The sequence below is a fragment of the Zophobas morio genome, unplaced genomic scaffold, assembly GCF_036711695.1.
Source record: "Zophobas morio isolate AGI-343-1 ecotype UQ-CSIRO unplaced genomic scaffold, CSIRO_AGI_Zmor_V1 ptg000002l, whole genome shotgun sequence".
Lineage (NCBI taxonomy): Eukaryota > Metazoa > Arthropoda > Insecta > Coleoptera > Tenebrionidae > Zophobas > Zophobas morio.
Window position 1 is genome coordinate 1,593,284 of NW_026972107.1, and position 13,333 is coordinate 1,606,616.

At 32.0% G+C, this 13,333-nt stretch overlaps 1 protein-coding gene across 1 annotated transcript in view; it reads left to right on the plus strand.

Annotated features, from left to right (window-relative positions):
- LOC135123902 (connectin-like) overlaps positions 1-13,333 on the plus strand; it is a 435,940-nt gene that overhangs the window by 232,757 nt on the left and 189,850 nt on the right. The window contains exon 3 of the mRNA XM_064048766.1: positions 3,671-3,705. The gene's annotated coding sequence lies outside the window, so the exon portion shown is untranslated. The remainder of the gene's footprint in view (positions 1-3,670; positions 3,706-13,333) is intronic.

A 13,333-nucleotide genomic window follows, 5' to 3' on the forward strand; every position in this document is an offset into this window, starting at 1 on the left:
AAGTGAAAAAAATCGGAAAATTGAAACATTGAAAAATCGAAACAACGAGGAATCGAAACATCAAAAGATCGAAAAATCGAAATAACCCAAAATCAAAAAATGTATTTAAATTTTTTCGATTTTGGACCATAAAAACATAAATCGAAAAATCGGGAAATTGAAAAGTTGAAAAATTTTGAAATCGGACAATCGAAAACTCGAAATATCAAAATCTTGATAAATCGAAAAGTCGAGAACAGAAAGCCAAAACCGAAAAACCAAGAAATCGGAAAATGGAAACACTGAAAAATCGAAACAACGAGGAATCAAAACATCAAGTCGTACAACTGAGAAGGTGGAAAATTTAAAAACCCAAAGACTTGAAAAAACGAAAGAAAAATCAGCAATTTAAAGAATCTGAAAATTGGAAAAACAAATAATCCAAGAGTCGAAAAAATCGAAAAATCGAGAAATCGAAACATCAAAGAAATGAAAATCTAAAATATAGAAATTCGAAAAATTGAAAAATCGAAACAACATGGAATGGAAACATCAAAGGATCGAGAAATTCAAATAGCCCAAAATCGAAAAATGTAAATTAAAAAAGAACGATAAATCGAAAAATCGAGAAATTGAAAAATCAAAAAATTCTGAAATCGGACAATCGAGCATTAAAATATTGATAAATCGAGAAAGCGAAAAACTGAAAAATTTAGAAGTCGAACAACTGAAAAGGTGGAAAGTTTAAAAACCAAAGAACTGAAACAACGAAAGAAAAATCAGAAATTTAAAAAATCGGGAAATTGAAAAACCAAATAATCCAAGACCGAGAAGTCGAAAAATCGAAAGATGGAGAAATCGAAACATCAAAGAAGTGAAACATTTTTAATTTTTGAAATTTTTTGAAATTTAAAAGTCGAGCAATTAAAACATTGAAAATTTGAAGAATCCAAGAAGTAAAATCTGAAAATTTAAAATTCGAAAAACTGAAAAACTCGAATTTAAGAAAACTAGAAAACTGGATAAATCGAAAAATCGAAAAGTTGAAACTAAAAAACCGAAAAATTTTAAAACTGAAAAATAAAAAAACGAGAACTCGAAAAATCGAAAATCTATAGAATTGATCGAGCTATAAATCGAAAATTTCAAAAATTGAAAAATTGAAGAACCGAAAAACTAAAAAATCCCAAAAATGAAACTCCGGTAAACAGCGATTTCGGAAAATTGCGAAATCGAGAACTCAAAGTCGAAAAATTGAAATATGTAAAACTGAAAAGTCAAAAAATTGAAAATCTGGAAATTGAGAAATCGAGAAATAGGAAAATCAAAATATCGAAAAGTCGAAAAGTCAAGAAATGGAATCAAAAAACCAAGAAATCGGAAAATTGAGACATTGAAAAATCGGAACAACGAGGAATCAAAACATCTAAAGATCGAGAAATCGAAATAACCCAAAATCGAAAAATTTAAATTGGAAAAAAAACGATAAATCGAAAAATCAATACACCAAAATCTCCATAAATCGAGAAAGCGAATTGAAATATTTTAAGTCGAACAACTGAAAAGGCGGGAAATTTGAAAACCAGAGAATTGAAAAAACGAAAGAAAAATCAGAAATCGAAACATAGAAGTGAAAAATCTAAAATTTGAAAAATGGAAAAATTAAAATATAAATCGAAAAATCGGAAAACTGAAATAGGTTAAAGACGTGTTTGAGCTGGGGATGATATTGCAGTTAGTTTTACATCGAAATATCCTCGTGAATAATTTATAGCATAATCCATTTTTACCTACCCTACAAGTTTTTTCACTCAGACAATTAAACTTCATGTTAAACGGCTCACTAAACACTCCGGTACATATTTAATTCCCCGGATAAAAAATCGCTAAACATCTTTAACCTCAAATTCTCCTCGTGTAAGTCGCCAAATCCCGCACAGTCGCACCCTCACTAAAATATGGTAAGTGTTTTGTAGATCGCCGAGTCTCAATCTTGATAAAGTTAAAACGCACCCGGAGAATATTTTTCCAGCCAACTGTTCCTAGAATTTTTATTATATTCCCTCACTTTCTCAATTTCCCTTTGTTACTCGCCACCTTATATCCAGAGAAACACAATTTTTGGATGGAACACAATATACATTCTAAATAGGAATACTGCGTGCAACAAAACTCGACTTGTCTAAGCGGCTTAGGGATATTTTTTCACGCGCTGCACAAAATCCTAAGACGGATGGAGGAGTTAGCGGCCTGGCTAACAAGCGCAGCATTTTAATCCGAAATTATTGATGGATGCGATAAAACGGGAGCCGGGCCAACACGAATTTTCTTTTGGGGTTTGTTTTAGTGGAAACGAATTTCTTTAACGTGATTGTTATTTAAATAAGTCGGACGTGACGGGCAGTGGAGTCGCGAGCTTCGCTCGCTCCGCATCGCTCGGGCATTCTCTCATTAACAGTGATAAACTGTTGTAATAAAATCCGGGCACGAGCTTCGTTCGCTCTTTTCCTGCGCTTTATTACGAACTCGAACACTTCTTTGCAATTAATTTTCTCCCCTGAAACAGTTATTATTCGAGTAATGATAACTCTTTGAAGTTTAAAAAACCGAAGAAAATAATTTCCAACTCCTTTTATCCTGTAATTAGGAAATTAAATTTTGCCAAAACGCGTTTTCTGCTTCAAGAAATCCCGAGTGCTCTTTCACCTCTTATTAACTCTTCGGAACTGAGACACCGACGGTGGAGAATTCGGAACATACGCAAACGTATAAAATATTGAAGCAGATGTAATGCTGTATATTGCAGTCTGTACGTTCGCAAAACACACTCTCGCAAACAGCTACCTTGGAATATTAAAGTAGAGTGAATTTACATACAAAGAACGGCTGGTGTCACTTTGTGCTCGCTACACCTCATTTACTTTGATAAAGTGACGTTTGTAAACGTTAAATTTGTGGCTTAAAAAAACCGAACGAGTGTTATACAATTTCAAATTGAGCGTCAATTACGAAATTTGAAGCACTAAATTCAACTACTTTCGTGTTTTTTTTTTGCATTGAAGGCAAAAAATCTAAATTCCTCTGTAACAACGCGAATTCGGCTATAAGCAAACGTATAAAATATTGAAGCCCCGTAAGCCGGTATATTGCAGTCTGTACGTTCGCAAGACATAGACTCGCTACCTTGGAATGTTAAAATAAAGTAAATCTACATAAAAACAGCAGTCACGAAGCGTTGATATTAGCAGTGTGAACCACAGGGGTGCAGATGTACGTGAAAAATAACCTCATAACGTGTGCTGCATATGCAGCATAATACTCCATTCACCCCGACGTGATCAATTCGATCCGTCTATTTTTTTTAATGCCGGCTTTATCGAAAGAGCATTAAGAACTTAACATGCAAACCCGCAAAGTTGAACGCTCGGGGAGCACTAAATCAAATCTATCGAATCGCGTCTTATCTAGTCTTCGGAAAGAGTCGCAGATAGAATTGGCCGAAAAAATATTGAATCGCCGGGGGCGCTTTTAATTAGGGGGTGATTACGGTGATAAAATGGTTGGTTTCATCACACGTTGCTCACTTTGGCGGATAATTTGGGGAAAAATGTACGAACGAGGGTTTATTAAAATTGAAGGATCTGCTTTTATTTTTGTGGAAGTTTTACTGAGTTTTTTTTTTTTGTTTCAGAGTTAATTTAATTTGGAGGAGCCGCTGGAGGGAAGGTTAGTATGATGCGGATGTGGGACACTATTATTGAAAATTGGATTTGATGACACAAAGGGTCGGTAATGAGCCTAAATGATTTTGTCCGAGAATGTTATTAAACTTTAGCATTAGCCGCCCCCTAAAATATTAATAATGAAATTGTTTACGATGCTGCAGATGTTTTGCTAAGTAATTTGCTTGAGATGGGAGATAATTTGGGAGATTAAATTTGATGTCAGTTATTACAAAATTTTCAGCAGATTTATTATGAGCAGAGTACGGATTATTTATTTCTCGAATATTCCGGGGTGATTAAGGGCCGTGTTGAACAGGCTAATGCAAATGTAGGTTCCGTGTGAAAAATTCATTGGGACAAAGCGGTACAAACCCGCTTATTTCTGTCCGATGTTACAACTAGAGTCCGGATTTATTTTAATGTAATTTTTCAATTTTTCAAAATTAAAATTTTAGATTTTGGGGATTTCGTTTCTCGATTTTTAGATGATTTTTCAATTTTTCGACTTCTCGATTCTTTGATGTTATGATGTTTCGAATTCTCGATATTCCAAATTTTACGGTTTTTTAATTTTCTGACATTTCAATTTCTCGATTTTTTAATTTTAGATTTTTCGGTTTGTCGCCTTCTTGATCTTTTGATGTTTCGATTTCTGCATGTTTCAATTTTTCAATTTTCCGTTGTTTCGATTTCTTGGTTTTTCGACTTTGCGATTTTTCGGCTTTTCCATTCTTCAAATTCTCAGTTTTTGAAATTTCAAATTTTCGATTTCTCGATAATTGAATTTTTTCTTTTCGATTTCTCCATTTTTAAATTCTTTGGATTTTGTTTTTTTTCCATTTTACGATTTTGTAATTTTTTTATATTTCAGTTTTGCGATTTTTCCAAATTTACAATTCTCGACTTCTTGATTTTTCAATGTTTAAAAGTTTTTCGATTTCCCGATTTTTTAAATTTCCGATTTCTCATCTTTTCAACACTTGAATTTTGGGAATATTTCCATTTTTCAATTTTTCGGTATTTTAATTTTAGATTTTTCGGTATGTCGATTTATTGATCTTTTGATATTTCGTTCTGGATGTTTCGATTTTTCAATTTTCCGATGTTTCCTAGTACTTCCTAAGGCTAATTTTGGCACATGACATACAGAGGGTGGGTGGGCGGGGCTAGTACTTGCTAAGATATAACTGAACAATATTAAGGGTAGTCACTGGAATAAAGAGGGGGTGGGTGGGCGGGGCTACTGTTTGCTTATAAGACTCTTTAGAAAAGAGCTAAACTTAGCTCCGCCCACCCTTTTTCTCTATTTCACTGACCTATTTTATTTACAGACATATGAAAATTGAATTCCATTTTGATAAGCGGTAGAACTTAAGATTTAAACAAAGTAAAAATTGGCCCCGCTTAGCCACCCCTATTCTGTTTTGACCATTCGTCTTTTTGACTCTAACGAACGGAAGTTGGTTTTTATATTGATAAATAATTGAATCTACGATTTCATTTTTTTGGATTTCTCGGTTTTCCAATTTCGCGATGTTTCAGCTTTTGAATTTTCGTTTTTTCGATTCTCGATTTTTGGATTTGCGAATTTCCGGTTTTCCAATTTTTAGAATTTTCTTTTTTTCAAATAGGTATTTGATTAATCGAAGTTCTGATTTTTCGACTCCTTTTTCTATTTTTCGATTTTTCAATTTTCACTAATTCGGCTTTCGATATTTCATTTTTTCTATATTTTATTTCTTGGATATTTAGATTTTTTGAAATTCCAATTTTCGAATTTTCGGTTATCCGATTTTCCGCATTTCAATTTTTTTGAATAATTGATTTACGATTTTTCGGTTTTTCATGTTTTGAATATTCGATTTTTCAATTTTCCCATTCTTCAATTTTTAGATTTTCTTTTTCGATTTTTGGATTTTCGAATTTTTACTTTTCCAATTTTTCGAATTTTCTTTTTTTCGAATATGTATTTGATTCATCGAAGTTTCGATTTTTCCACTTCTTTTTCTACTTTTCGATTTTTGTCGATTTCTTGCTAAGATAAGACTAATTTTGGCAAATGAAATACTCTCTAAAAAAATAGAGGGCGGGTGGGCGGGGCTAGTACTTGCTAAGATATGACTGAACTATATTAAGAGTAGTCACTGGAATGAAGAGGGAGTACATGGGCGGGGCTACTCTTTATACTACCACTGTTTGCTTATAAGACTCTTTAGAAAAAAGTTAAACTCAGGCCCGCCCACCTCTTTTCACTATTTTAATGACTTATTTTATTTACTGTAAAATGGGAATTGAATTTTTTTTCATAAGCGGTAGAATCGAAGATTTAAAACAAAGTAAAAATTCCCCCGCCCACCCACCCCTATCCTGTTTTGGTCATCCTTATTAGCTCTGACGAACGGAAGTTGGATTTTACATTGATAAATAATAGAGTTTAGGATTACATTTTTTTAAATACAATTTAATTTTTACTTAAATTGTTTCAATTTTTAGATTTTGCAAGTTTTCAATCAGCAATCTCACGAGTTTTCAATTTTTAATTATTCAATTTTTCATTTCATCCATTTTTCGATTGGCAATTTTTAATTTTTTTTTTTGCTAGTAGGTACTTGCTAAGATAAGAATGACATATCCTCTAAGAAAAATTCGATTTCTCGGTTTTTCGACCTTGGGATTTTTCGGCTTTTTGATTTTTCAAATTGTCAGATTTTGAAATTTCAAATTTTGGATTTTTCGACTTTTAAATTTTTGATTTTCAAATTTTCAACTTATTTTGTTTCCTTTTCAGTTTCTCGATTTCTGAATTTCTCTGTTTTGCCCTTTTTCGATTTTTCTAAATTTTGACCTTTGGATTTTTCCATTTTTCGAATTTTCAAATTTTCGGTATTCGAATTCTTTTAATATGGATTCCTCGACTTTTTTTCATTTTTCAACTTTTCGATTTTTCGGTTTTAGAATTTTCGCTTTTTCGACTTTCCATAATTCGCTTTTTTATATTTCGATTCTTGGATTGTTAGATTTTTCGAAAACTCGATTTCCGAATATTTGAATTTTTGAATTTTCAATTTTCCGATTCTTCGGATTTTCATTTTCTCGAATATTTGATTATCGAATTTTCGATTCCTCGATTTTTCCATTTTCAGTTTTTGAAATTTCAAATTTTCGATTTTTCGATAATTGAATTTTTTCATATCGATTTCTCGATTTTCGCGTTTTGATTTTTCCATTTCTCGATTTTTAGATTTTAGAATTTTCGGTCTTCCAATTTTTCAAATTTTCGAAAATCTCGATTTTCGAATTTTTGAGCTTTTGGATTTTCGATTTTTCGATTTTCCGATTCTTCGGATTTTTATTTTCTCCAATGTGTGATTATCGAATTTTTGATTACTCCATTTTTCAATTTTCAGGTTTTGAAATTTCAAATTTTTGATTTTTCGATAAATGAATTTTTTCATTTCGATTTCTCGATTTTCGCGTTTTTGATTTTTCGGTTTTTCGATTTTTAGATTTTCGAATTTTCGGTTTTCCAATTTTCCGAATTTTCGTTTTTTCGTAAATTTGATACATCGAACTTTTGATTTTTTGATATTTGAATTTTCAATTTATATTGTTTTCTTTTCAATTTCTCGATGTCTGGATTTTTCTGTTTTCCAATTCTTCGATTTTTCTAAATTTCGAATTTTGGATTTTTTCATCGAATTTTTTTAATTTCGATTCCTCGATTTTTAATTTTTCCATTTTTCGACTTTTCGAATTTAGAAATTCCGCTTTTCCGACTTTCAAAATTCCTTTGTTTCTATATTTCCATTCTTGGATTTTTAGACTTTTCGAAATCTCGATTTTCGAATTTTTGATTTTTCGGTTTCTCGGTATTCGAATATTTAATTTCGATTTTATTTTTCAATTTTTCAGATTTTGAAATTTCAAAATTTTAGATTTTTCGATTTTAAAATTTTTGATTTTCGAATTTTCAGCTTTCTAATTTTTTGAATTTTCAACTTATTTTGTTTCCTTTTCAGTTTCTCGATTTCTGGATTTCTCTGTTTTGCTATTTTTCGATTTTTCTAAATTTTCAACTTCGGATTTTTCCATTTTTCGAATTTTCAAATTTTCGGTGTTCGAATTTTTTTAATTTCGATTTCTCGTTTTTTTCATTTTTCGACTTTTCGATTTTTCGGTTTTAGAATTTTCGCTTCTTCGACTTTCCATAATTCGCTTTTTTATATTTCGATTGTTAGATTTTTCGAAATCTCGATTTTCGAACATTTGAATTTTTGAATTTTCGATTTTTCGATTTTCCGATTTTTCGGATTTTCATTTTTTTGGAATATTTGACTATCGAATTTTCGATTCCTCGATTTTTCAATTTTCAGTTTTTGAAATTTCAAATTTTCGATTTTTCGATAATTGCATATTTTCATTCCGATTTCTCAATTTTCGCGATTTTGATTTTTCGGTTTCTCGATTTTTAGATTGAATTTTCGGTTTTCCAATTTTTCAAATTTTCGTTTTTTCGAAAATTGAAATTTCATTTCGATTTCTCGATTTTCGCGTTTTTGATTTTTCGGTTTTTCGATTTTTAGATTTTCGAATTTTCGGTTTTCCAATTTTCCGAATTTTCGTTTTTTCGTAAATTTGATACATCGAACTTTTGATTTTTCGATATTTGAATTTTCAATTTGTATTGTTTCCTTTTCAATTTCTCGATGTCTGGATTTCTGTTTTTCATTTCTTCGATTTTTCTAAATTTCGAATTTTGGATCTTTCCATATTTCGAATTTTCAAATTTTCCATATTCGAATTCTTTTCATTTCGATTTATTAATTTTTTCCATGTTTCGACTTTTCGATTTTTCGGTTTTAGAATTTTCGCTTTTTCGACTTTTTCTAATTCGCTTTTTTATATTTCGATTCTTGGATTGTTAGATTTTTCGAAATCTCGATTTTCGAACATTTGAAATTTTGGATTTTTCGATTTTAAAATTTTTGATTTTTCGATTTTCGGCTTCTTCGGATTTTCTTTTTTTCGAATATTTGATTATCGAATTATCGATTCCTCGGTTTTTCAATTTTCAGTTTTTGAAATCGATTTTCGCGTTTTTGATTTTTCGGTTTCTCGATTTTTAGATTTTCGAATTTTCGGTTTTCCAATTTTTCAAATTTTCGTTTCTTCGAAAATTGTTAGATTTTTCGAAAACTCGATTTTCGAATTTTTGAATTTTTGAATTTTCGATTTTTCGATTTTCCGATTCTTCAGATTTTCATTTTTTCCAATATTTGATTATCGAATTTTCGATTCCTCGATTTTTCAATTTTCAGTTTTTGAAATTTCAAATTTTCGATTTTTCGATTTTTAGATTTTCGAATTTTCGGTTTTCCAATTTTCCGAATTTTTGTTTTTTCGAAAATTTTCGATTTTAAAATTTTTGATTTTCGAATTTTCAGTTTTCTAATTTTTTGAATTTTCAACTTATTTTGTTTCCTTTTCATTTTCTCGATTTCTGGATTTCTGTTTTGCAATTTTTCGATTTTTCTAAATTTGGAACTTTGGACTTTTCCATTTTTCGAATTTTTAAATTTTTGGTATCCGAATTCTTTTAATTTCGATTTCTCGATTTTTTTCCATATTCCGACTTTTCGATTTTTCGGTTTTAGAATTTTCGCTTTTTCGACTTTCCAGAATTCGCTTTTTATATTTCGGTTGTTAGATTTTTCGAAATCTCGATTTTCGAACATTTGAATTTTCGATTTTTCGATTTTCTGATTCTTCGGATTTTAATTTTTTCCAATATTTGATTATCAAATTTTCGATTCCTCGATTTTTCAATTTTCAGTTTTTGATAAATGAATTTTTTCATTTCGATTTTCGCGTTTTTGATTTTTTAGTTCGATTTTTTGATTTTCGAGTTTCCGGTTTTCCAATTTTTTGAATTTTCGTTTGATTCATCGAACTTTTGCTTTTTCGATATTTGAATTTTCAATTTATGTTGTTTCCTTTTCAATTTCTCGATGTTTGGATTTTTCTGCTTTTCAATTCTTCAATTGTCTAAATTTCGAATTTTGGATTTTTCCATGGATTTTTTTTAATTTCGATTTCTCAATTTTCGCTTTTCTGACTTTCAATATTTCTTTGTTTCTATATTTCCATTCTTGGATTTTTAGACTTTTCGAAAGCTCGATTTTCGAATTTTCGATTTCTCCCCTTTTTCAATTCTCAAATTCTCAGTTTTTCGAGGTTTAAAGTTTTTCGATTCAATTTTGGGAATTTTTCCATTTCAGGGTTTTTCAAGTTTTCGATATTTTAATTTAAGATTTTTCGGTTTTCCGATTCCTTCGAGTTTCGTTTTTTCGAATATTTGATTTATCGAATTTTCTATTTCTCGATTTTTTGCTTTTTCGATTTTTTACTTCCCAAACGTAATCGAAGTTTGTCCGTCTGTCTGTCTGTCCGTCTATCTGCCGTCTGTCCGGATTTTTGTTAGACAGATAATCTCCGAAACCACTCCTAGACTTATAGTTTATGACTGAATTACAAAACATTTTGCAATTTAATTTTGAATCTGCAAAACCGAATGCTTTAAAATCTTTAAAGGTATCATAAGCATAATAAATTTTTAATCAACATATATTTGCTTATCTCCTCCAAAAAACTGATGACGTCAGCTTAAAATTTTGCCGAATAAATCATATCCAATTTTTTGCTTATACAGGGTGACCCTGTAGACAGTAAATAAAACACCAAATGAGTCGGCAAATCATAACTTACAATTTTTTGCTTTGCCGACTCGTTTTAATATCTTTTTTTCAGGAGAATGGAAGTGTTTTAAAATAATTTTGCATATCGAAATTTGAAGAAAACAATTCAAAGTATAGTTTGCCGATCGAACAGCTCAAGGTTAATTTAGTGGCGTTCCGTTTACAATCTGCGACGGTTATAAATAACCAAGCCCATTCTCATGCATTCTGTTGCAATGTAAATAGGAGCACATCGTTGAATTCCGAGTGCACATCCGGACGTTCCCTTGGCAAAAAACTCTGTGAAATATTCATATTAATGAAATATCCCGGAATCGAGCTAATGCCGTTCTCCGCCTCCCGTTACAGTCTTTATTACCGCCGTTACAAGCAATATTCATTTCCTTCAATGTAAACAGCGTAATGTTTCGAATTCACAAGAGTCTGTTATTTTCCTAGATATTGTGATATTTAACTCATTTAACTGCCAGCAGGCACGTGAAAAGCGTGACGTATGGCATTTTTACATGAACAGGCCGCTCCACTGCATACATTAAAAAATTTTTCGCATTTCCGAAGCGATTTCTCCTTAATTGCTTCGGTTTTTACCCTCCAAGGAGACATATTTTTCCGACTGCAATCTCCATCGAAGCCAACATTTTATTTGAAATACGCAATACTTTACCATGAGTAACGGGCGCAACCCCTTAAGACGTCGAGGGGATAATTTATCTCTTTTATCGCTTTCAAAGTTTTCTAACGCGTGAACCGGAAACTAATTACGCATGCATAAACTGCCACCGGTCTTCGATACGTCACTCCTTTCCACCAATTAAATGCACCAGTTCGGCCCTTTGGCCGGGCTTTACGGGATCCAGTTCGTAATTATAACGAACCCGGAAATTATTCGCCGTAGTAATTGCGAATTTTTACGTGGATACATTAATAACGCATGCCGTTAATGCATAAGCGCCGCTCGTTTACCGTTTCGATGGAATTGAAAGTGTGGTTATGTGTTTCGAGGGGGATTTCTTCGTTCGGTATGGCGTCTCTAATTCTTGGCTCTAAATTAGTTTCGCCCCAACATATCCGATGAGTGTCACGTCTCCTCCGGTTAAACCCCGAACTTTGCACCACCTTATCGGAGAGTCGGTGTCCCTCGGATTATTGCACAAATCCGCCTCCGAAGCGCAGTTGTATTAAGTAGTGTTAACTCCGGTCCTGCAAAGTTTTTCTTCGCTGCGGTACGACTTATTGCACAACAACGGTATTAGAACAATAAATAGCGCTTAAAATCGCGAAGGATGCGGCTCGACGTCAAAGCGCATTAGCAGGACGGGACGCAAAACCAAAACAAGAAATTCATTTCAATTACTTAGAACGGCTGAAATTAGCTGGTTAACACAGAAGAGCTGCTTATGAAGTTGAGTGGAGTAATTTGTTTGGAGGGAGTTAACGAATTTTAATCAAAATTAGGTTCTTACTGGGGGAAGACCAAATATTTCGCGCTACTGCAAATATTGAATCTTTCAAACATAAATAAGGTCGAGTTGAGTATAACCGGCTGATAGTCAACACGGGAAGAAACGCAAATTTAATCGGGAGACGGGAGGATGCTTGTTGGTACAAAGAACAAAATGGGACGGCTTTGAGCTGGAAATGAAATGCTCGACAGAGTGGATGCTTGCGGGGGCGTAAAGCAACAACTGATCGAGGGGCCAATCACTAGGTAATTCCGGTGTACCGGGGTCGCCTGGAATAACTCCTTTTTCACACGTCGGCAATACGGGAGAGTTTTTGCCGCTCGATCAACGCCCGAAGTTGGCCTTCTCTCCAGATCGAACTGGATAAGGCCGATATTAAACTTTTTTCAGACGTCCAAAGAAACAGCTACAGGTCCGGTTTTAAATTCAAGTTATTGCCTGCTTAATAATAATTGAAAACAGTCCCACCCAACAATAACCTGATTGTGATTTTGACGTGTTTATTTTAGGCATGTATATAGAAATGTAATATGAATGGATTTATAACGGACGCTATCCCTGTAAAGGAGGTTAGAAATAGCACGTTTGTCTTCAGTCAATGCATAAGCGACTTTAAAACATTTGTGCATCATTTTGATCCTTACTGGTTCACAAATAAGCTCTAAATTTCCCAAAAGGGAGAATCTAGCTGTGGAAGTTCACTGGATAAACTTCATTAAATCGTCTATATTTTTATTTGATTTTCGGTGCTCTATTTACAACAATCTGCGTTCTACACACAGCGAAAAATTAAGAAAAACATTTTTTGTTCTAAAAATGTTGACCCTCGAAATATTCATCCAGAAATTTTTTGTTAAATACACATTGCGCAGTTTTTTAAAGTTTACTTATCGTTATAAGAAGAATGTTTTAACAATCGTCAGACATCTGTTGGCTTCGGCTAGAGTGCCTGGACGTATTGTGTCGTTTTTAAGAGTGCGGACACGAAATGACTCAAGATTATCATACTAATGATTTTTTTAATATTTCACTTTTTCAATTTTTTCGTTTTTCAACTATCAGAATTTGTAACCCTTTGATTTATTCAATTTTCCAATTTTTCGATTTTTAGATTCATTTCTTCAAATTTTTGATTTACAATTTTTTGATCTTTTAAATTTCCGATTTTCTAATTGTTTTTCAATTTCAATTTTCTCAATTTTTCATTTCATCAAATTTTGGATTTGCAATTTTTCAAATTTTCAGTTTCTTCATTTCCAACTTATGGATGTTTCAATTTTTAGATTTTGGAATTTTTCAATTTGCAATTTTTCGTTTTGGTTTTTATTTTTGATTTTTCGGTGTTTCAATGTTCTGATTTTATATTTTTTCTTGTATTCAATGTGAAATTTTTCAATTTATGGATTTTTCA